Source organism: Lolium perenne, chromosome 2 (assembly GCF_019359855.2).
Source record: "Lolium perenne isolate Kyuss_39 chromosome 2, Kyuss_2.0, whole genome shotgun sequence".
Taxonomy (NCBI): Eukaryota; Viridiplantae; Streptophyta; class Magnoliopsida; order Poales; family Poaceae; genus Lolium; species Lolium perenne.
In genome coordinates, this window is record NC_067245.2 from 218,096,244 (window position 1) to 218,118,253 (window position 22,010).

At 46.9% G+C, this 22,010-nt stretch overlaps 1 long non-coding RNA gene across 3 annotated transcripts; it reads left to right on the forward strand.

The window, feature by feature from the left end:
- The first annotated feature begins 17,492 nt into the window (after window positions 1-17,492).
- Window positions 17,493-20,027, forward strand: LOC127334893 (uncharacterized). Of its 3 annotated transcripts, none has more exons than XR_007872514.2 (4): window positions 17,493-18,374; window positions 18,827-18,941; window positions 19,039-19,247; window positions 19,448-20,027. It is a non-coding gene; the product is annotated as an uncharacterized lncRNA (long non-coding RNA). The 3 variants fall into 3 exon arrangements; XR_011752390.1 differs by having other exon boundaries at window positions 17,495-18,941; window positions 19,448-19,499; window positions 19,624-20,027; XR_011752389.1 differs by having other exon boundaries at window positions 17,498-18,941.
- The last annotated feature ends 1,983 nt before the right edge of the window (window positions 20,028-22,010 follow it).

Sequence of the window (22,010 nt, forward strand, 5' to 3'; positions counted from 1 at the left end):
TAAGCCGAAATTCAAGAACTTCGGGAGATAGTCATAGAGAAGCTCGAAGGAGAGCAAGATCTCGGCTGCAAAATATACCTGAAGCAGAGAGAGAGAATTTAATTCAAAACCTCGATATATCTTTTATGTCAATCGACACGAGGGGGAATATTATTCCCAAAACACCGGAAGCGGGATACATGGCAACGCAAGCTTTCATCCTAGCATCCAAGCCACCTCCCGGAGATCCAAGAGAAGCGTTGTATAACATGGCCATGGCAGGGTGTGGAGCCATGGGAGCAACATTCGCAACTACACCTCCCGAAGGAGCTGCAAGGCAAAATAGTCCACGACCTACTGTAGCAGTGCAGGATCCCCCGAGAGCGAGCGGGGTCAGAGATACAGCGACTCAGCCAGGGTGGATAGAGCGCGATAGGATAGAAGGGAACATCGGCATTCACCAGAAGTTGCTGAAGAAGATATGTGTGGACTCCCGTGTTTTACGAGACGAGTTCGAAAAACTCGAGTCCCGTCAGGATTTAAGTTACCAGACAATTTCAAGAAATTCGATGGCCTGCAAGATCCCGAGGATTGTTAGTCGATTACCTTGAGACGGTGAAACTGATAGGTGGAACCAGAGCAACAGCCATGCAGAGCATTCAAGTACACCTGAGTGGAGCCGCAAGATCTTGGATAAAGAAGCTTCCCCCGGGTTCCATCGACAGCTGGGATAGTTTTGAGGATGTATTTGTCAAGAACTTCCGATCAACCTGCAAAAAACCTGCATCACTAGAAGAGTTGAGATCCTGCCGACAAAAGCATGACGAATCAATGAGAAAATACATCCAAAGGTGGAACATCATTAAAAACTCGGCAGAGAATATATCTGACGAGAGAGCAATAGATGCGTTTGTAGCAGGAATTCGACGAGGAGATTTTGTCGAAGACTTGGGGAGAACCAACCCAAGGACAGTGTCAGCATTAATGGAGATAGCAAACAGATGGGCAGATGGAGAAGATGTTGTTCACAATAGGCGACACAGGTCACCGGAGGAGGACCGTAGTCGAAATTTTCAAAATAGACGACGATTTCCTCGACAATTCTCGAGTTACGATGCTCCTGGCCAAATATCGGCTGGGTTTCGGGGAAACACTGGAGGAAACAATAGAGATGAATATCAAAGGAGTAACGAGCAGCGAGGCGACAATAGAGATGACTCTCGGAATAACAGGCAAAATAGTGGACCAAGGTTTCAGAGACCTTTTGTATCACCCGAGGATATGATGAACGGGCCATGTCAGATGCATTTCTATCTCGACAATAATGGGAAGAGGCAGTCAGGACATCTGCAGAAGGACTGTCGAAATTTTCAAGCAATGATGAGAATAGCAGGGCACGCTAATGCTCAGGCAACTCACAGAAACCCCTAGGGGCCCAGGAGTGAGATCCACCTACCACCTCCTCCCGCAATTACGGACGAAAATCGGCACCAGCTCAGAATAGCGGCAGCACCACACCCACCTCCATATGTTGATCCTAACTCCAATGGCGCGGTCTCGATGATTCAGAAAGCTAGGCTGTCTAATAGGGCCTAGAAAATAATTTCACGACAAGTGTTCATGGCAGAAAAGATGCCTCCACCAATGATTGAGTACCTAAATTGGTCGGGACAGGACATTGGCTTCACAATTGCGGATCACCCGCAGCAAGTTCCTCGACCAGGGCAGTCAACACTTATCTTACCAGCGGTGATCGCAGGATTCGACGTATCTCGAGTATTCATACATGGAGGCAGCAGTTTAAACCTTATGTATGCAGATACATTAAGGAAAATGAACATATCCCTGGCAAATCTAAAACCAACTGACACACGTTTTCATGGAATCACGCCAGAAAAGCCGAGTTATCCATTGGGGAAGATCAATCTCGACGTTCAGTTTGGGACCCGAGAAAATTACAGGATAGAAAGGCTGGAGTTTGAAGTTGTGGATTTCCCGTCGCAATATCACGCCTTGTTGGGATGACCAGCATATGCCAGGTTTATGGCGGTACCACACTACACGTACCTGTTGTGGAGGTTACCTGGACCTAAGGGACCAATTACAGTCAAAGGCAGTTTCGCGTTAGCTGATAAATGCGACAAGGATTTTCATCGACTGTCAGAAACTTTCGGGATGCAAGAAGAATATATGGCGTCAAGGCTCACAACTGATTATGATGTGTTGCCAGATGCAGGAAGGCCACTCAGGGAGCCAACCTTCAACACTACTAAGGATTCCAAGGAGGTGCAGATTCCGACAGATCCAAAGAAAACGACGTCCATTGCAACACACATGGACCTCGCATAGGAAAGCGCGCTCGTTGAGTTCCTCCGTGAGCACTGGAAAATCTTCGCATGGTGTCCAGCTGACATGCCAGGAGTACCCAGGGAACTTGCCGAGCACCACCTAAACTTGGATCCAATAGCGAGACCAATCAAACAACCTTTGCGGCGTTTTTCGGAACCAAACCGCAAAGCCGTCTTTATCGTAGATTGATCGACTCGTAGAAGCTGGTTTTATCAAAGAGCTACATACAGAGGCCACGTGGGTAGCTAACCCAAAGGTCTTTGGTCCCAAAGAAAAACACGAAAGTCCTTCGCATGTGTGTCGACTTTACGTGTCTCAATAAACACTGTCCAAAGGATCACTTTCCCCTCCCAAGGATCGATCAAATCATCGACTCCACGGCAGGATGTGAACGTCTTTCCTTCCTGGACGCATATTCTGGTTATAACCAGATCAGATTAAAAGAAGATGATGAAGTCAAGACAGCGTTCATAACACCTTATGGCGTGTTTTGCTACAGAACAATGCCTTTTGGTTTAAAAAACGCGGGAGCAACATATCAGCGGATGATGCAGAAGTGCTTGGCAACACAGATTGGGAAAAACGTACAAGTGTACATTGATGATGTCGTCATAACATCAAAAAAGGGGACAACATTGATCGAGGATTTAAAGGAAACTTTCGACAACCTTGACAAGTTTTGCCTCAAACTGAACCCGACGAAGTGTTCTTTCGGCGTCCCTGCAGGAGAACTTCTCGGTTTCCTAGTCTCAGCAAGAGGAATCGAGGCCAATCCAGAAAAAAATCAAGCTATTGTAACAATGAGGAAGCCAACAAAGTTAAAAGAAATACAACAATTAACTGGGCGAGTCGCAGCTTTAAGCAGATTTGTCGCCAGGCTGGGAGAAAAGGCGTTGCCGTTTTATGCTTTGATTAAGTAAGGAGAGAAGTTTCAGTGGAACGAAGAGGCGGACAAAGCTTTCGAGGATCTCAAATGCACAATCTCGACACCACCAATCTTGGTGGCGCCCAAGGAGAGGAACCCCTCTTGCTATACATTGCAGCCACACCTTAGGTGGTCAGCACAGCACTCGTAGTCGAAAGGGAGGAAGAAGGAAAACTCCATGGAGTACAGAGGCCAGTATATTTCATCAGTGAAGTATTATCGCCTTCAACACAGCGGTACCCGCAGTACCAGAAGCTAGCATATGGAGTGTTTACAACAACAAGAAAGTTGCGACACTATTTTTTGGCGCATCCGATAATAGTGGTCAATGAGGCGCCTTTATCCAATATATTAAACAATCCAGAAGCTACGGGTCGTGTCTCCCTTTGAGGAATAGAGCTTTCCCCTCGGGACATCACGTACGAGAAAAGAAAAGCAATAAAGTCGCAAATTTTACCAGACTTCATCGCAGAATGGATGGAGCTACAAAATACGGGACCCCCGGATCTATCGAGAACCTGGACTATGAACTTTGACGGGTCCAAGAGATTAGAGGGAGCTGGAGCAGGCGTGATACTAATATCACCCGAAGGCGACAAATTAAAGTATGTCTTACGGATGACGTTTCCAAACGCGTCTAATAACGAGGCAGAATACGAAGCTCTCATACACGGGATGAAGATGGCGAAGGCTTGTGGTGCAACCCGACTAAAAATCTTTGGCGACTCACAATTGGTGGCTCAGCAGGTCATGAATCAATGTGATGCGGTCAATGAAAGTATGATAGCATACAAGGAAGTGTATAACGAGCTAGAAAAGCTGTTTGATGGATGCGAGGTAAATCACATCAGCAGGTTGAGCAATGATGAAGCCGATGTTCTTGCAAATATCGGGTCACAGTGCCTCGCGATTCCACCAGGCGTGTTTTGGGAGGAAATAGCCGAGAGATAAAGCCGAAGAAACCAAAGAAGAAGGAGAAGGAGGAGAAACCCTAGGGGGCTACAAAAGTAGCATTGGAAGAAGAAGAGGAACAGGACCTAGTAATGATGGTGCAAATTCCATGGATGCAGGCGTACATATCATACATCCTAAGAAAAGAAATACCCAACGATCCAGTTGAAGCAAGGCGAGTTATCAGACGATCTAAAGCCTTTACTGTGGTCAAAGGAGAGTTATACAAGCGAAGTATTTCGGGAGTGTTACAAAGGTGCGTCACACCCGAAGAAGGACGGCTAATTTTGAAGGATGTACACGAAGGAATATGTGGTCATCATGCAAGCAGTCGAGCTATAGCAGCCAAGGTTTTCAGAGCAGGATTTTATTGGTTGACAGCAATCGAGGATGCAAAGAAAATAATTCGTACTTGCGACGTGTGCCAGAGATTTGCCGCAAAACCTCACTCTCCGGCAGCAGAATTGATGCCAATACCGTTGTCATGGCCTTTCGCACAGTGGGGCCTCGATATGGTGGGAAAATTACACAAAGCTTCGCCAAGAGGATACGAGTACATGCTCGTCGCTGTCGACAAATTCACGAAGTGGATAGAAGCGAAGCCGATAAATTCACCGGATGGAGCATCTGCAATCAAGTTCGTGAAAAACATTGTCTTTCAGTTTGGAGTACCTCATAGTATCGTCACGGACAATGGTAGCAATTTTACATCCAAGGAATTCAAGGCATATTGCGCGGAGGTAGGCATTAAGCTACACTTTGCATCAGTTGCGCACCCGCAAACTAATGGTCAAGTCGAGAAAGCCAATGGTATCATCTGCAATGGTATCAAGAAGCGTTTGCTGGCACCGTTGGAGAAAGCTCGACATACTTGGCCAGAGGAGTTGCCTAGGTGTTGTGGAGCATCCGAACAACACCAAATACAGCGACGCAGGAGACTCCGTTTTTCCTGGTCCATGGAGCTGAAGCAGTACTACCGATAGAAATAGAGCATGATTCTCCGAGAGTAACGGAGTATGACGAAGATGCATCAAGGAAAGCATTGGAGGATGATGTCGATGCACTTGATGAGGCTCGAGACGAAGTGTTATCACGGGTCACTAAGTACCAGCAAGATCTGAAAAACTACCACAGTCGACGATTGAGGCCAAGATCCTTCCAGGTAGGGGACTTAGTTCTTCGGCTCAGACAAAAAAGCCATGAAAAACTCGAGCCACCGTGGCTTGGTCCTTACATCGTCACAGAAGTAATCGAAGGAGGAGCATACAGAATCAAGGACAAGAAGACAGGAGTTGCCGAGCCAAATCCTTGGAACGTGGCGCAACTCAGGCGTTTTTACGCCTAGAGTCGAAATATAGTCCTCCTTGTAAAAATACAATGTACTGAAATGCCCGCGAGTTTTCAGACGCACTCTTTTCCTTTTTCAGGGCACCGAGTGGGGCTGAAAAAGGTTTTTAATAAGGCGGACTCGCGGTGCTGCAATATAATAAAGATAGTGGAGATATACATCTTTTTCTTCGACAGGCTCGAGGGCTTGTGCCCAGAAGTTACAATATATATATACATCGCCGACGAATACAACTTGCAAAAAATATTTCGCCTTGGTGCAAAGCACCTCGCAAAATAAATGAAGATACAAAATAGTGGTCACCGAAATGCTCGTGGGCTACTTTGGAAAAAAGAAAAAATTCGAGTATAACAAAATAGAAATGGCGAGAGCCTATGACCAAATACAAGCATTTGTTCATAGCCTCGGGGGCTACTCCCATCGGGAGCGCTGGTCGCGCACCCGATAGATATGAAAAGCTCGAGAAAGAATAACAATATAGCGACAGAAGGTACTAATTTGTTGAGCCTACAACCAAGTACAAGTCCTTGGCTGTAGCCTCGGGGGCTACTCCCATCGGGAACGCTGTTCGCGTGCCCGATGAAATTATAAAAAAAGAGAAGAAGAAGAAGTGAGCATATTTTGAGTTATACAAATAACTCTACATATACTCCCATCGAGAAGGCAAAATAAGTCATCCGTTGACTCAATAAAATATGCTATTCCAACAGCCGGAAAAGCACTCGACAATATATTCTCAGAGCGCCAAAGTCGCGAATAATCTCTGAATGCCGCAAAACTTTGCGAAGGTGAGACCCCAGATCCGTTCTGAGCGGCGTGGCACCGTCTCTGACGTCGGTTTGCTACTTTTTTCCGTATCAACAGATACGAAGAAAAATCCTAACGGACGCGTTAGGTACCCGATAAAATATGACTGGGACTCGACAGAATGGTAAGACCTTAAGCGGCGCCTGTCGAAGTTAACACCAGTATCCCGAGATCATGTCCAGAGACGTGATCTTGAAGTAGGTTTTTGCGGATTGCCACTAGAGCAGTTAACTAGTACCTGATCCGTCAGATGAACTAGCCCCAACTACCATTATCCCCATACAATATATAATTACGTGTCTAAAGATATGCAATAAAATCGATAAAGTTATTGAATGATTGTAAAGTTGGAGATTTTCCCTGATTCTTCGATTCAAGCAAAATCTCGGGGGCTACTGACATAGGCATCCCCAATGGGCCTGCCGAAGATGGTGCCCGGGGTTTACTGAAGGCCCACAGGTCGAAGAATATGAAGTTCGGAAGCCCAGTTATTACTAAGGAAAGTTAGAGTTGTATTAGGAAAGATAGAGGCTTGTAATTTTACGGGACGGGTTAGAAACCCTCCCGGACTCTGTAACTTGTGTATTACGAATCCCTCGGCTCCGCCTCCTATATAAGGAGGAGTCGACGGACAAAGAAAGGATCGAATCAATTGTCAACACAACCCTAGTTTCTTAATCGTCGAGTACTTTTCGGCTGAAACCTTCGAGATCTACTTGCCCTCTACTTCCAACGAAACCCTAGTCTACAATACGTAGGCATTGATAAGTTAATACCTTGTCACCGGCCGCTCCTCCTCCGCTTCCTTCTCCGCTTCAGCCAGGGCCTTGGTGTCCCTGACCGGGTGAGAAGGTCGTCGGTGTTGTCGTCGTCGTCGAACTCCTCGTCGGAGCTCGAGGCCGGGGGAGGTGGAGTGGGAGTTGGAGGTGGAGGTGGAGGCGTGGCAGCCTGGCCGTGACCGACGCTGCTCATGGTGGCTCCGGTGGAGGCTGAGCGGCAGCGGCGCTACGGTGGAGGTTGTGCGGCGGCTAGAGTTTAGTGGGGAGGAGATGAGATGCTCACGCCCATGTTTATATAGGTCGGAGGCAGGGCGACGGCCGCGGCACGCGTGACATCGCCATTACTTCGTGCCCAGAGGTAGGCGATGGCCGCGCGCCACGCAAGGCATCGCCATTTACGCGGCCGCATACTGCCGAAGCGACGCCTCGGCTCCAGTACTGGCGCCGCTGAGAAGGCGCATCGACGCAGGATCACTGCCAGGCGGGCCCGACGAAACGTCCGCCAGACGCGAGCGGACACTTTGCGCGTCCGCGCAGTGTCCGCCGCGACGCATCCGAGACGCATATTTGGGTTAGATTTGCGTCGCCGCGAACGGCCCGGTCACTTTTCCGTCGCCCCGCTGGAGGTGGTACCAGACATATTTTTCGGCCCAACGAACGCAAACAGTCGCTCAACTCGAACGCAAACAGTCGCTCAACATCCATTTCCGTTTGCGTCGCCTTGTTGGAGATGGCCTAATGCTCTCGACTTGTATGCTCACGACCATTCTCGTAACGTGTTAGATGTATACTAGATGGACCTAGCGCGCTTTGCTGCGCCGTTTTCTGTTGTTGGTCGTTGTTGAGATGAATTTTTATCCAATGTCACATTGCACAGGCAGCCTTAAAAACTTATGCAAAGCTACATGTTATGGAAAAAAATTATAAATGTCAGCGAAATTATAAATGTCAGCGAAACTACTGGCTATTAGGACTGGGATCCTCTAGCAAATAGAGTTTAGGGAGATGTTCCCTTCTGTTCTGTACCACGATCTACAGATAAAAATAGCAAGAAGCATTAGGCATATAGTTGGAAGCATAAGGTGAGCATTCATCATAAAGAAAAATCCAGTGTGAACAAATAGCAAGCCTCTTGTTTTTTTCTGGGTTTTTCCCTGCATTGTTGCACGTACTACCCTAGATTTATCGACCATCTTCTCCAGATCTGTCATGCACGTGTCCTGAACCCTGATCCACATGTATTTATCGACGAAAAACAGTCATTGAATGTCCCGTAGATTTGTAGCATAAAAGGAAACTACAATATATCTATTACATTTCTTTTATGTAGGGGGTAGGTTCTTCATCCAAAGGTTCACTTTCTTGAACATATTTGCCAGGAGTATCGGTTGTGGGCTGTCAGTTACAAAAAAAAAATGCATATCATCATCTATATGTGCGACCAAATAAACCGTGAAGACAAAAAAAAAACATTATCTACATGCCACACTCAGCCATAGCAGCAATATGGATGTCTGGTACAAATGAGGACGCAGCCGCCGACAAACAGTCTGTGCATATAGTTAACTTCAGAGTATGGCTTAGCCAACTGAAGAAAGGCATAGAGAATTGCATGAAAATATTTAATCATACAGGAAAAACTGAAAACACATCCGAAAAAAGTATAAGCAAATTCATCTATCTATGCAGGAAAATGTGAACAAACCTCTTCCTCGATACTTGCAAAACTGCAGAAACGTGAGCACGCGCACACACAAGGAATAGGACTGAAAGTTTAAACCGAAAGGAATTCAAGATTAGTTAATTACCCAAAGTGATTTTCTAATTCAGCATAAGGGATTTTCTTAGAGCAATGGTTACAGACATAAATGGAGAACTCGTTGAGACCTTGTCTACCTTCAGTCATAACACATCATGTAGTGATAGTCCCACAACAATTAGACATTAGTTTGAATCCTAATTCTACTACACAAAAAAATTCACCACAAAACTGTTATGTGAATACCATCCGGATCATTTTTAAGCATCTATCCGTACAAAATCTTTTTCTAAAACTACCAAAAAAGGTAAAATAAATTGCTATCTTTAGGTATACCAAGAAATTGAAGAATGAGCAGTACATTATTCTGAAATATACTGGCAAAACTGAAGAAATGTGAGCACACATATACACATGCAGAGGACTGAATGTTTAAACCAAAAGGAATTCTTGATTAGTTAATTACCCAAAATGATTTAATAATTGCAGCATAGGGGATTTTCATAAGCAATGGTTGCTCAGACAAATGGACAACTCGTTCATGCCTTTTCTACCTTCAGTAATCACATCACACCTCCTGCAGTGATAGTTCCACGGCACTTAGACATCAATCAGATTCCCAATTCTAGTCCACACAAAAAGTGCACCATGAAACTGTTAGGTGACTAATTTACCATCCAGATCATTTTTTAAATGACACTATGCAGTGGTATCAATAACAAATCTTTCTCTAAAACTACCAAAAATCCGCAAAACAAATTGCTATCTTTAGGTATACCAAGAAACTAAAGAAATGAGAAATACATTATTCAGAAATATATCAAGCTAAAATCCTCTCGCGACAACTGATCATCTTGAATTAGGTCACACCTCCTTGATGCATCATGATTTGCCAACCTCAACCCGAAGCACAAACTGGGAACATAAAAAAAATCAGGGAGCAGGAGAGAGGAAGAGTGCTCACAAAGATGATCTTCTCCGTGCCCACAATGCCAGAAATGAGGCGCCAAGGCATATGTCCTGGAGCTTGGGAGGGTCCCTCGCCGCTGCCTTCACCACAAAGGAACTGACACCGCTGCTGTTGTGCTTAGAGAAAACCTCCCTACTTTTTTCCCTTGGGCACCACCCTCCCACACTCGACCCCCTCTCCTGATGGCCATTTCACCATCCCCGCCTCTTTTTCGCCTGTACTCCTACCCGCCTCGTCCCAGCCACCATTGGGAGGCGTTTAGTTGCAATGGTGGTGGCGCAACCTAGAGCAAGCTGGAGTATAAGGTAACCTATGAAACTTGACCATGAAGCCAAAACATGAAAATAAATCAAGAAAAAAGTCAACGACATGAAATAGAGCATGAACCCAAAAAATACATCATTCGTTGGGAGGTTCTATGCATATATATGCAAATGAGATTCTGCAATTTCTACAAAACAAATAGTACATGAGAGATTTGGGGAATTATGTGTGGTTAGCATTTGGAGTAACCTCTGTAGCTTCAGATGAACACTTTTGGGCCTAGAAGATGGCATGGCTTAAAGTTCCAAAGGTTGTTAGTCCACAACTCCACATGTGTGACATGGTGAATTCACTGTACTCAAGCATCAAGCACGGAGGCTTCCAGATTGAAAACTCATATAGAGAGATAAATTCCCAATGGACTCGACTACTTCCTGCGAAGACGAAAAGTGCATGAAGATTAACTCCATTATCAGCATCGAACAATTTGATCCGCACACCACAAACCGGGACCAGTCCATGTGAAGAAGTGAAACATTGTTAAACTATGCTCTCATTATAGGAAAGAAAAAGAGGAAGAACTCAAATATATGACAAGAATTAGGAAAGAAAAATATTTATATTCCCTATTTCAGTAGGCAGTATTATTATTATGTGTGTCACATAAAGCTATGAATCAAACTAGCTGCATCCTATGCCATAACACACGCCATGCACAAAGAGATCAGAGAATCGTATTCTAAAAGGAAGCTATTAACATATAAATCCAACATATATTGTTCGATGCAAACAAGTAACAATAATTTTATTACCAGAAGTACATCTTTTTCATACAGTAATTTTTAATCATGAGTAGGTGAAATAGAAATTAAAAACAACATTTATCTCCTAATTGGTACACCTGTGGTGCAGAGATGGCTCGGGCATGGGACTCGGAGGCTGACCGCCTGATTGCCAGGTGTGATGGCTCCGTCTTTTGTTGAAACGGTGTCCTGGTGTCGCCCTCCTGTGCGATGTGCAGGCGGCATCCTATGATCTTCCTTCTAGGCACCTCCTGGTGGCTTCACCTAAAGAATTGCCAGGATAACATTGCACAAACTTCGTAAGCTACAAATATTACAGGAAGAGCCACATTTTCAACTGCGGTTTCATATTTCAGATGAGAAGGCATTCGCCAGCTATTATTTATTCGTATACCCCCTGTTAATTTTAGAGCAAAAAAGGAGATGCATGTGAAGTCTGAATAAACTGGATTGCTCTCAAGTAAATAAATCCTAAGAAACAGAGAATGACAACCTTTGCCTGGTGGTTTACAAATATTTCTCTTATTTTTATAAGATTGTCTTCTTATCCTGATGACCTACACACACATTTATTATGTCACAATTTATCCACAACTTTCCAAGCGTGTAACAGGCTAATAGTAAAATTCAAGCAGATGAGCAGAAACTTTTGGAAAGCATATTTAGTCTAAAAGGTCACTACTTAACCCTAAGTCAGGTTAGTCACTTCCTCCATTATAAACCATATTTGTGTGTACTGTAAACCTAGACCATTCATCATAAAAATCCCTCATTAAATTAATTAACCGACCAGGAACTTATGCACCTCTACTTTTACTAATTGGCGGTGAATAACTTGCAATTCTCAAATTCGCATCTCCATCTGCTAATGCTACTCCATAGGAAAATATGCCAAAAACATAGCTCAGTAAATCTAAACTAAGGAATTACTTGAGAAATTATCATCGATTTGTGTACATAATTAACCAACACACTATTTGGTTCTTTTCCTGATTTCAATTACATGCATCGGTGGTTGGTCTCTTCCTGATTTACAATTACATGCATCGAACTGAATTTGTCCTGAAGAAAAATAGCTGAAAAACTGAATCTAAACAGAACAACATACATGCTCACATAGAATACACGATGGGGCAGGGGGCTGGTTGTTGCAGCTGCTACAGGGTGGCGACCGGCTTGGTGAAGGACAATACAGGCACCTAGGTGCCGGAATTGGAAGCAGCGGACCTCGGATTGAGCTCAGCGATAGAAAAGCAGAAGGCGACGGGTGGCCGCGGCACCAAGGCCGCTACGAAACCCCACACGGCGAATCGAAGGCGGCTGACCTCGGATTGAAGCCCGCTCTTCTCTGGTGCGGCCTGATTGAGTCTCGCCCTTTCGCGTGGTACGAACTACGAAAGTCGCTGTGCTCCTGTCGCCGAGCAACGTGGAGGAGGAGGGAATCAGTGGGGAGCCACGGACAGCACGACTACAGGAGAGCTCGGTGGTGGATCGGCAGCAGGATGCGCCACCAAGTCGGTGAATCCACAGCAAACACGTCCCGAGCAGACGCAGACCGACCCAATCACCAAAAGACGGCTCCACTCACTAGCATCACAGATCCAAAACACAGAGATAACACAAGCTAAATCTCCACATAACAAGCTCCAATCTCGTCGGCCACTAACGCGAGAAAAATCATAGAGACGAAAAGAGGGGAAAGTACCAGCGGGAAAAAAAAAACCGCCACGGAGAAGGCGGGCGGCCACCGCGGCACCACCCATATCCGCACGCACGGACGCACCGCCGCAGCTGCAACCCACACCCGCACGTACAGTCGCAGCTCGAACGAGGAAGAACAAGAACTGAGCGAAATCTGCTGCCGTAACGCAAAGAAAAGAAAGGAAGGAGAAAGACCGAAGGCCCAGTCAAAGAAATCTGAAACCGACCTCAGACGTCACGCGCAACCGCCCCATACGCGACGCGCCGAGCCGCCGACACGCAAGGGCACGAGCTGGGTCCCGCGAAAGCGACGCACAGAGCAACCAGGGACGCTCCCAACCCTGGGAGCTTAGTGCTCTTTAAGGATTATGTAGAGTGTTAGAGTATTTTAGAGTTAGAAATAGTTGGTTTAGACTTAGCACAACTTGCCTTATACTCTAAGAACCTTTCATTTGTACTTCTATATATAATTATATACCCTTTGAGAGGCAATACAACAACAAATTTTAGGGTTCTACAATTTCTACATGGTATAAAAGCGGTTCGTATCACCACGCCGATGTTAGGTCCTTCCACCACTTTCACATCGCGCCGCTCCTGATGAGAAAATCACACTTATGTGTTTAAAAAAAATTAGAAAAAAATTCATGGTGTAGCCAATAAACTATCCCATAAACATGCCAAATTTTATTTTCAAATACAAATATTCTGGGCTACACAAAAATGATAAAGTGTGGATCTGGGTATGCATATTTCAAATCTTCAAATTTTAATAGATTTTGTCTTTTTTGTGTAGCCTAAAATATAAATAATTTCATTTTTTTTTATTTTCTGAAACAAATATGTATGATTTTCCATTTTTTTAAACAGCAGGAGCACTAGTGCCCAAGAACCAAAGACATTTTCCGAATAAATTGTACCATGATCCACAAATCTCCGGTGAATAGCAGTGAACTACTCATGCGAAACCCAGTGCGCGATCTACAAAGACACACCACAGGTGGTGGCATAAGCAACGTCGGCTAACAGCGCGTTTGGTTGCATGGGTACTCTTTGGATCGCATGTGCCCCACAGTGTTTGGGTCGTCTGGATGCCCGGTCATTTTCACGTTGTTGCATATCACGGGTTTTAAAGCTCTTCCGGAATAGGTATAGGAGGAACGTCCAGTTTGACAGTTTTTCCAGGGACAGGTCGGGTGCGACGAAAATTGACAACATCGGTCGAGCGGGTGCTCGGCCGCGGCATGGCGGGAGAAGGCGAAATCCGAGCGACGTTGCGCGGTAAAGGTAGGCCGGGTAACCTCCCTCTTCGGTTACCCTACACATTAGCCCCTCCCAAAATTTTCCTTTCCTCAATTTTCGCACCGGCGGCGGTTGCGGCGACCCAGATCTGGCCTCGCGCATCTGACCCTGGCCGTGGTCTGAACGAGGATCTCCTCCCTTCGGTCTCCGGCGCTAGACCAGGGTCGTCGTTTCTATCCACGACGGAGCGTATGCACATCTTCTCCGACTTCCGACCGTCTCCATCGTCTGCCATGACAAAGGTAAGTGGAAACTCCTCTGCTCTACTGTAGTGTTATTCATGTTGGTAGAACTAGTTGGATGCGATAAGACCATTCGTAATGCATATATCTTGTTTGAGTAGACCGACCAACTCCAGCTTGTTCATCACGCCACAAAACTCATCGTTTTCATACAACAGGGAAAGACCGAAAACCGTTCCACACTTTTGACACTGAAGTAAAGCTGGTCCTTGCTTGCTGCATTCTTCACAACTGAGTCATATGTTGGGGCGAGGATGAATTCTTCCAAGAGGTTATCACTTTTGATGAAGTTGAGGCCGACCATGGCGTGGAGGCAGGCGACAATGAAGCCTGGAAGGAGAAGAGGCAAGAATGAGCAGACGCAGTGTGGGAAGCTAGAGGCAACGCCACCATTTGAGAAGGAGAAGAATAAGTGAAGAAGTGAAATGCAGAAGAAGTGAAGAAGAAGAAGAACCCATTTTGATCCCCTGTTTTTCGAACCCTAATTTGATCCCCGTATGTTGAACTACCCCGTGATGATAAACTACCATTCGTAGTAGCCATGGAGTACCGTTATGAATTACCATTTGTAGTAGCTAGGGCTGATTTCGTGACCTGCTAGCTTCGTAAGTGTGCAACTATGATGAACTGTGGTTTCTGTGTGATGGAGTTGATAGTATGGTAAGGCTACCCGTTGTAGAGAAGATGTGACCTTATGCTTTCCTGGATGGTATCAAACCGATGTAGTTTCATCTCCATCGAGATTTAAGGTTGGCTGCAGGTAAACAAACAAAAATACCTTTTTAGCCTAAATCATGCAGTCCGACCTACTAAACAACGGACCAGTTCTCGTCCGTGGCTCATTCCGAACGCACAGGTGCTCTCGCACCATAGAGCCCTAAATCGGATCCAGGCTACCGACAAGCCCTAAGATCCGATCTACATCGACTCGTGCTCTTGATGTGATATGTTCGGATGGCGACGTGACATCCAGGTGTCACCATGCAGTCGCAGACACCACACGTACGCAAGGGCCTAGGCTAGGTGCGATGGCGGCGGCCGCGCAGGAGCACAAGCGAGGCGGCCCCGCATGCTCGCCTCCAATTTGGACGACCAACAAAGACCACGGCAGCAACCACGCACAACGTGGGTCCGACCCATCGGTTTGTCCGCGATTACACCGGGGCACCGGGCACAAGAAAGAACTCCAGCAACACATGCATACATCCATCCAGTTGACTAGATGGGTCATCGCGTTTGAGATAATAATCCATGTTTTTGGTTTGCAGTCGATTTTGCTCAGTGTTCACTGAAATAAGCATATTTTTTAAATAAAGAGTCGGTTTTCAATGTATGAGTGTATGACCACTTAAATTTTTCAGAAAAACACGCGCAACTAAATGTGTTCACCAAAAAACAAGGCTACCTTGCCCTACTACGAGCTTCGCCCCTGTCGCTTTAGGCTGCGTATTTTTATCGAGCGGTGATTCATCTAGACACACTCGGACTAGAACTAGGCTTTTATGCAGAGCCCATTTATCGTTTAACCATGACAAACCGTCTTGACGGACCACCATTATGTAGTTTGTACTAGTGAGTCTAAGAAAATAGCATTTTCAAAATATTTATCCGAACATATAAAGATTTTAGGGCATCTCTAGCGGCGCGACGCATTTTAATATCCGCGAGCGTCCGTTTGCGTCGCGCTGCGGACGGTAAAATGATCGTTTTTGTCCGCGCATCCGTTTGCGTCTGGGGGCTGCTCCAGCGGGGCGACGCATTTTTTTTCTTCTTTTTTTCCTCTTGTCCATTTAAACGTAGTTCCAAATATTACATATTGAAACATGATTTTACACAAACTAACACATAGTTTGGAACATGGTTTACACAAACTAACACATAGTTTGAACCATGGTCGACACAAATATAAACTTTTTTTAAAAAGAAACCAGCTGTGTTGATTTCCGTATGTTCGCTGCCAAGAAAGAACATTCGAGAGCACACCCAATCACCCAAACTAGAAAATCCAGCGGGAGGAGATGGTGCCCTTGTTGGTTCTACCGATGACACGAACATCCAGAAACTTCCACTACTTGCTTCGACTGGCCCGTAGCCAGATTCGCTGCAAAGAAAGAACACTCGACGTTCTAACTATCGGTGTCCGAGCCGATTCGCCGGTGTGGTAGTGCCTGCGGCAGGCTCGCCGTCCCCCTCGTAGAGGAAGGTGAGCTGGCAGCCGGGCTCGAGCGCGAGGTCACGGGCGAACTTGTCCCACCCCGTGTGCAGGTACATCTTGCCCTGCCCGTCGAACAGGACCTCCACGGACCAGCGGCTGAAGTTGCAGCTGGCCTCCCGTAGCTGCAACTGCGCCGGCTCGACGCGTCGACGAACTCGGCGAACTTGTCCGGGAGCCGCTTGATGGCGAGTCGTTCGTCGTCGATGCAGAGTAGGAACTCGAAGCAGCGCTCGTCCTGCGACGACGAGGAGGGCGCAGGCGACGGCGAGCGTGGGGCCGTAGCTGCTCCACCACGGCGGCCCCTACCCCGGCCACGGGGGCGTCCAGTGCCGCGATCTCGACCGCCTCGCCGGCCACCAGGACCGGCCATGGACTTCCTCGCGGGCCTGGCTGCGTCGCAGGAACACCTAGGCGGTGCTACGGTTGAGCTTTGTGGCGGCTAGAGTTTTTATGGAGGAGTGGATGAGGAAGAAGAACGCGCGCCCCCTTTATATAGGCCGGCGGCATGGGGTGGCCGCGGGACGCGTGGCGTCGCCATTAATGTGGTTGGCGGAGGTGGGCGGCCGCTCGGCAGCCGAGGCATCGCCATTAACGTGGCGCAGACTGCCGAAGCGACGCAGCGGCGCCAGTCGCTGGCGCGTTTGAGAAGACGCATCGACGCAGGGTCGCTGCCAGGCGGGCCTGACGAAACGTCCGCCGGACACGAGCGGACACTTTCCGCGTCCGCCGAGTGTCCGCCAGAGACGCATCCGAGGCGCATATTTGGGCCAGGTTTGCGTCTCCACGGACGGCCTATCACTTTGCGTCGCTCCGCTGGAGGTGGTGCCAGACGCATTTCTGGTCACGGCGAACGAAAACAGTTGCAAAGCGACCGTTTGGGTCACGCCCGCTGGAGATGCCCTTACAAGAACCGGGCTCTACCTGCGATCTCAAAGCCCGAACCCGAAACGCTAGCATAATTATTTCCTCTCCTTAATCTACACTACTTAAAAAGGAGGAACATGTTCCTTATTCTGCCAACCTCCCAATACGTCAAACGTTTTCGTCGTCAACCTATCATCCCGTCATCCCGCGCGGGTCCAACTGGGCCAAAGCCCAACTAACTCGGTCGCTCCTCACCCTGCCTCTCTCCCTTCCCCGTCTCCTCCCTTTCGAGTACCGCCGCCACCGCTGCCGACCCAGCGCAACCATCGCTCTCACGCGACTGCCCCACCAGCGCCGCCCTTGCCGCACTCCTTCGCCTGCGCCAACCACCGGCGCCAGTCAGCGCTTCGCTCGGCCTCCGCTCGCCAACGCTCCCAACCCACGTGCCCCGTCCCCGAGCGGCGCCGCCATGGCAGACGAGGTGAATCTCCCCGCCGCGGAGGTGGGGAAGAAGGCCGTGCATCCGTCCGATTCACCCAAGACACCGGCGAATCGAGGCCTCCTTGGTGTCCTTGGGCTCCTTCCGCCGCCGGCAGCCTCATACGCCATGCTCCTGCCTGGCGTTCAGCCTTCCGCGTCGCGCTAGGAGGAGAGGTCGTCGGCGGCCGATGCAGAGTCCCACGAGCTATCAGACTGGATCCCGGAAGCTGTCGAGCTGGGCATCCCTGCGCCAGCGCCCTGCCCACGGCGGGCCGCATCCTAATTTCCCCGTTGGGATCCCTTCTCATACATCCTCTTTCTTGCCACGATCTGGCCCGCGCTCAACTGGGTCGGCATCGGGCTGCTGGCCGTCGCCGACGAATCGGGCGCTGAGGCTCCCGTATGGCGAAGCTGCTGCGCATGTCCTCGATCTACGCGGACGGCTGCTAGCTCCGAGAGGTCATGGGCGCCATGTCCATGGTCGAGGCCGTCAGACCTGATGCGTTCAAGGCCGCCTCTGGCTCCCCATCCATCCACGACGCCACTTCACCACCAACGCATGATGGATCCGACCGCTGCTCAGACCAGGAGCTTTTCGACCGGATCTGCAGCGCCATAAAATTCAACGAGGATGAGGTAATCATTTATTTCGTCCAAGCTTCTACATTTGAGCAAAGACATGCGCACCTCAGCGGAGATACAGTAAAGACGTGGGAGCTATTCTTAGAATTAGTAGCAGTACCTTCTTGTCTTACTAGAAGGAGAGAAGCAGCTAAAAGTGTATATATCTTATTTCCGTTTTAAGTGCATGTCTATTTTGTCTTTTCGTTTACTATCACAACGAAATAATCAGTTTGAAAGATAACTTTGACATATTTTACTGATTCATTATGCAAGAAATAGACGATGAGCATGACCAAGTTTCTTATGATGAAAGCAGATTAGGTTCTTAAATATTCTGATTGATGTGCAATACTTCTACACAATTATCAATTATTTACTTGATGTGCCATAAACTATATGCCCACACTGGATCTTTGATAGCATTTGATCTGGGATGGTTTAATTGAAAAATCTGATGCTTACAGGAAAGGATTTTAATAAATTATGACCTCTTCTGAAAAGAATTATGTTTGTTTCGCCTTACCAGTTTGCTTCAGGCTCGAAATGAAACAATAACATCAAGACGAGTTTTTTAATCAGGTGATTCAAGCTTACATTAGTATCTCAGAATTTCCGTTGTTAGTTTGTTACAACTTTCTTGTTCTCTCTGGTGTTGATTTTTTCCTGGTATGTTCAGCTGTTGGTTGGGTGATCTACCCGCAGCAAATGAGAACCTGGTGTGAAGAGGAGGCAGCGAGAGATTGAAAGGGGAAGATAGTGTGAGCGAGGAGGAAGAGCAGAACCACGGTGGTGCGCGCATCTCCGAGTGGCCCTTGCGATCGGAAAACCACCTCACAGAGTCATCTTCCAAGCTTATCTCCGCGAAATGCCAACCTCCATAGAAAAGTGAGCCCCCTCTCCCCCATGCAGTTTTTTCGTCATATCTTGCAGCAGGAAGGTGTGAGTCCACGACTCAGTCCTTAATTTGTACATTCTTTGGAGTATAATCTGAAGCAATTATAAAAATGAAGGCCTAAGACAGGCACAAACCTTGAAAGTGCAACATGATCATATTATCACCTTCTAACATAGAAACTGATGTGTAGGTAAGACTAGAAGAAGATCTGGGAGGACTTCCGCACCTAGACTGATGTTTAGGTAATACAAATTCATCGGGGATGGTCCTTTTTAATTTCTGAGCCATTGAGCGAATTGTTGATCTCATTTTAATGCTTGATGTGGTGCTTTTTAGTGTTTGTTACTGTATTTGTATTGTACGCAGAGCCGTAGGACATCCAGGAGCTCTCGAGTGAGCAACCAAATATCACTGTATGCATCGAGCCCCTTCTCTGCTCCCGAGCGCAGACGGTGAACGCTGGCGGCGGCCATGCCCCTTGTCCTCGTCCTTCTCCGTAAAGGCATGCCATGGCTGCCGCTACACAGCACGACGGCGGCAAGGAGGAGAACGCTCGAAGAAGAAGGGGCAGCGCTGATACGTCCAAAACGTATCTACTTTCCCGAACACTTTTGCTATTATTTTGCCTCTAATTTGTGTATTTTGGATGCAACTAACACGGACTAACGCTGTTTTCAGCAGAACTGTTCTGGTGTCTCGTTTTTGTGCAGAAATCCAACTTTCTGGAAAATCCTCGGAATTTATGCAGAAGACCCTATTTTCCCGTAATACCGACGTTTCGTAAGGACAATTAAGGTGGAGGCCCGAGGGCCCCACACCATAAGGCGGCGCGGCCTAGGGGGGCCCGCGCGGCCCTATGGTGTGGCCCCCTCGGCCGGCCTCCGACGCCCTCCTTCGGACTACTTATCGGCCTCGACCTAAAAACGCACGGGGAGAAGTCGAAGTCGGGAGAAACCCTCCAGAACGCCGCCACATCGCGAAACTCCGTCTCGGGAGCCAGAAGTCTCCGTTCTGGCACTCCGCTGGGACGGGGAATTGGAGGAGATCATCGCCATCATCACCGCCAACGCCTCTACATCAACCAGCCATGTTTCCCCCATCCATGTGTGAGTAATTCCCCCGCTGTAGGCCGAAGGGGATGGTAGGGATTGGATGAGATTGGTCATGTAATAGCATAAGATTGTTAGGGCATAGTGCCTAGTGTCCGTAATTGGTACTTTGATGATATTGTTGCAACTTGTTATGCTTAATGCTTGTCACTAGGGCCCGAGTGCCATGATCTCAGATCTGAACATGTTATTATTTCATCATGATATTCATTGTTTTATGATCTTACCTGCAAGTTGTATACACATGTCACTGTCCGAAACCAATGACCCCGAAGTGACAGAAATCGGGACAACCGAGGGGATGGTAGTGATGTGAGGATCACATGTGTTCACGGAGTGTTAATGCTTTGCTCCGGTACTCTATTAAAATGAGTACCTTAATATCCAGTAGTTTCCCTTGAGGCCCTGGCCGCCACCTACCGGTAGGACAAAAGATGTTGTGCAAGTTTCTCATTGCGAGCACGTACGACTATAATTGGAACACATGCCTATTGATTGCTTTGTACTTGGATACCGTTTTTATTATTATCTCGCAAATGCCCCGCTATGATTGTTACATGAGTTTCTCTCATCCATGCAACGCCCGTTCATCCGTCCCCGTGCCTACGTATTTTAATCCCGCTGTTTACTAAAATCACTACTGCTGTCTTTGTTACTCACGTTGTTATTTCACTACTGCCATCGCTATAAAACTGTTACTATCGATAAACTCTTGCGAGCAAGTCTCTGTTTCAGTGCACTGAATTGACAACTCCGCTGTTAAGGCTTCCAAGTGTTCTTTTTCTCCCCTTGTGTCGAATCAATAAATTGGGTTTTACTTCCCTCGAAGACTGTTGCGATCCCCTATACTTGTGGGTCATCAAGACTATTTTCTGGCGCCGTTGCCGGGGAGCATAGCTTTATTTGGAAGTTCACTTGGATTAATATTGTTCGCTGCAAATTCTCCATCATGGGTAAACCTCGCGATTCTAAAGTCGCCATATTACCATCCACTACAAGAAAAGGTACAATTCTGAGTACCTCCGCTACACTTGATTCACCGTCGGTGATAAGTCAACTTGTTTCACCGCCACAAGCTGGTACGTCTGCTGAATCTGAAAACTCTCATAATATTGATAATATTTCTGCTGTGCTTGATGATAGTGGTTCATTGGGATCTTTTCTAGATGCTACAATTGCTAGGTCTAGACAAATTGAAAATACTGAAACTCCTAATGAAAATGGTACTACACCTGTTAATTCACCTGAACTTGATTATTTCAGTGATGATCCTGATGAAGATTATGTGGAGCTTAATGATGATTTTATTGAAAAATGCAATGCTACTACTGATGCAAGAAAAATTAAAAAGTTGTTTGCAGAACATGCTGTTAGATATAAACTGTCTCCTGATCCTAAGTTTGCCACATCTCCTATAAACATTAAGGATAAAGATTATGATTTTTCTCTTGATCTATCTCATATAGCTATTGTTGAGAAAACACCCTTTTGTGGTACTGAAAAAGAAAGTGCTGTTGAACACATGATTGAGTTATCTACTCTAAGTAGCTTGTTTTCTGATGATGTCAAGATGCGTGCTTACTTTGTTGCTAAAATCTTTCCATTCTCATTAAAGGATGACGCTAAAACTTGGTATAATAGTTT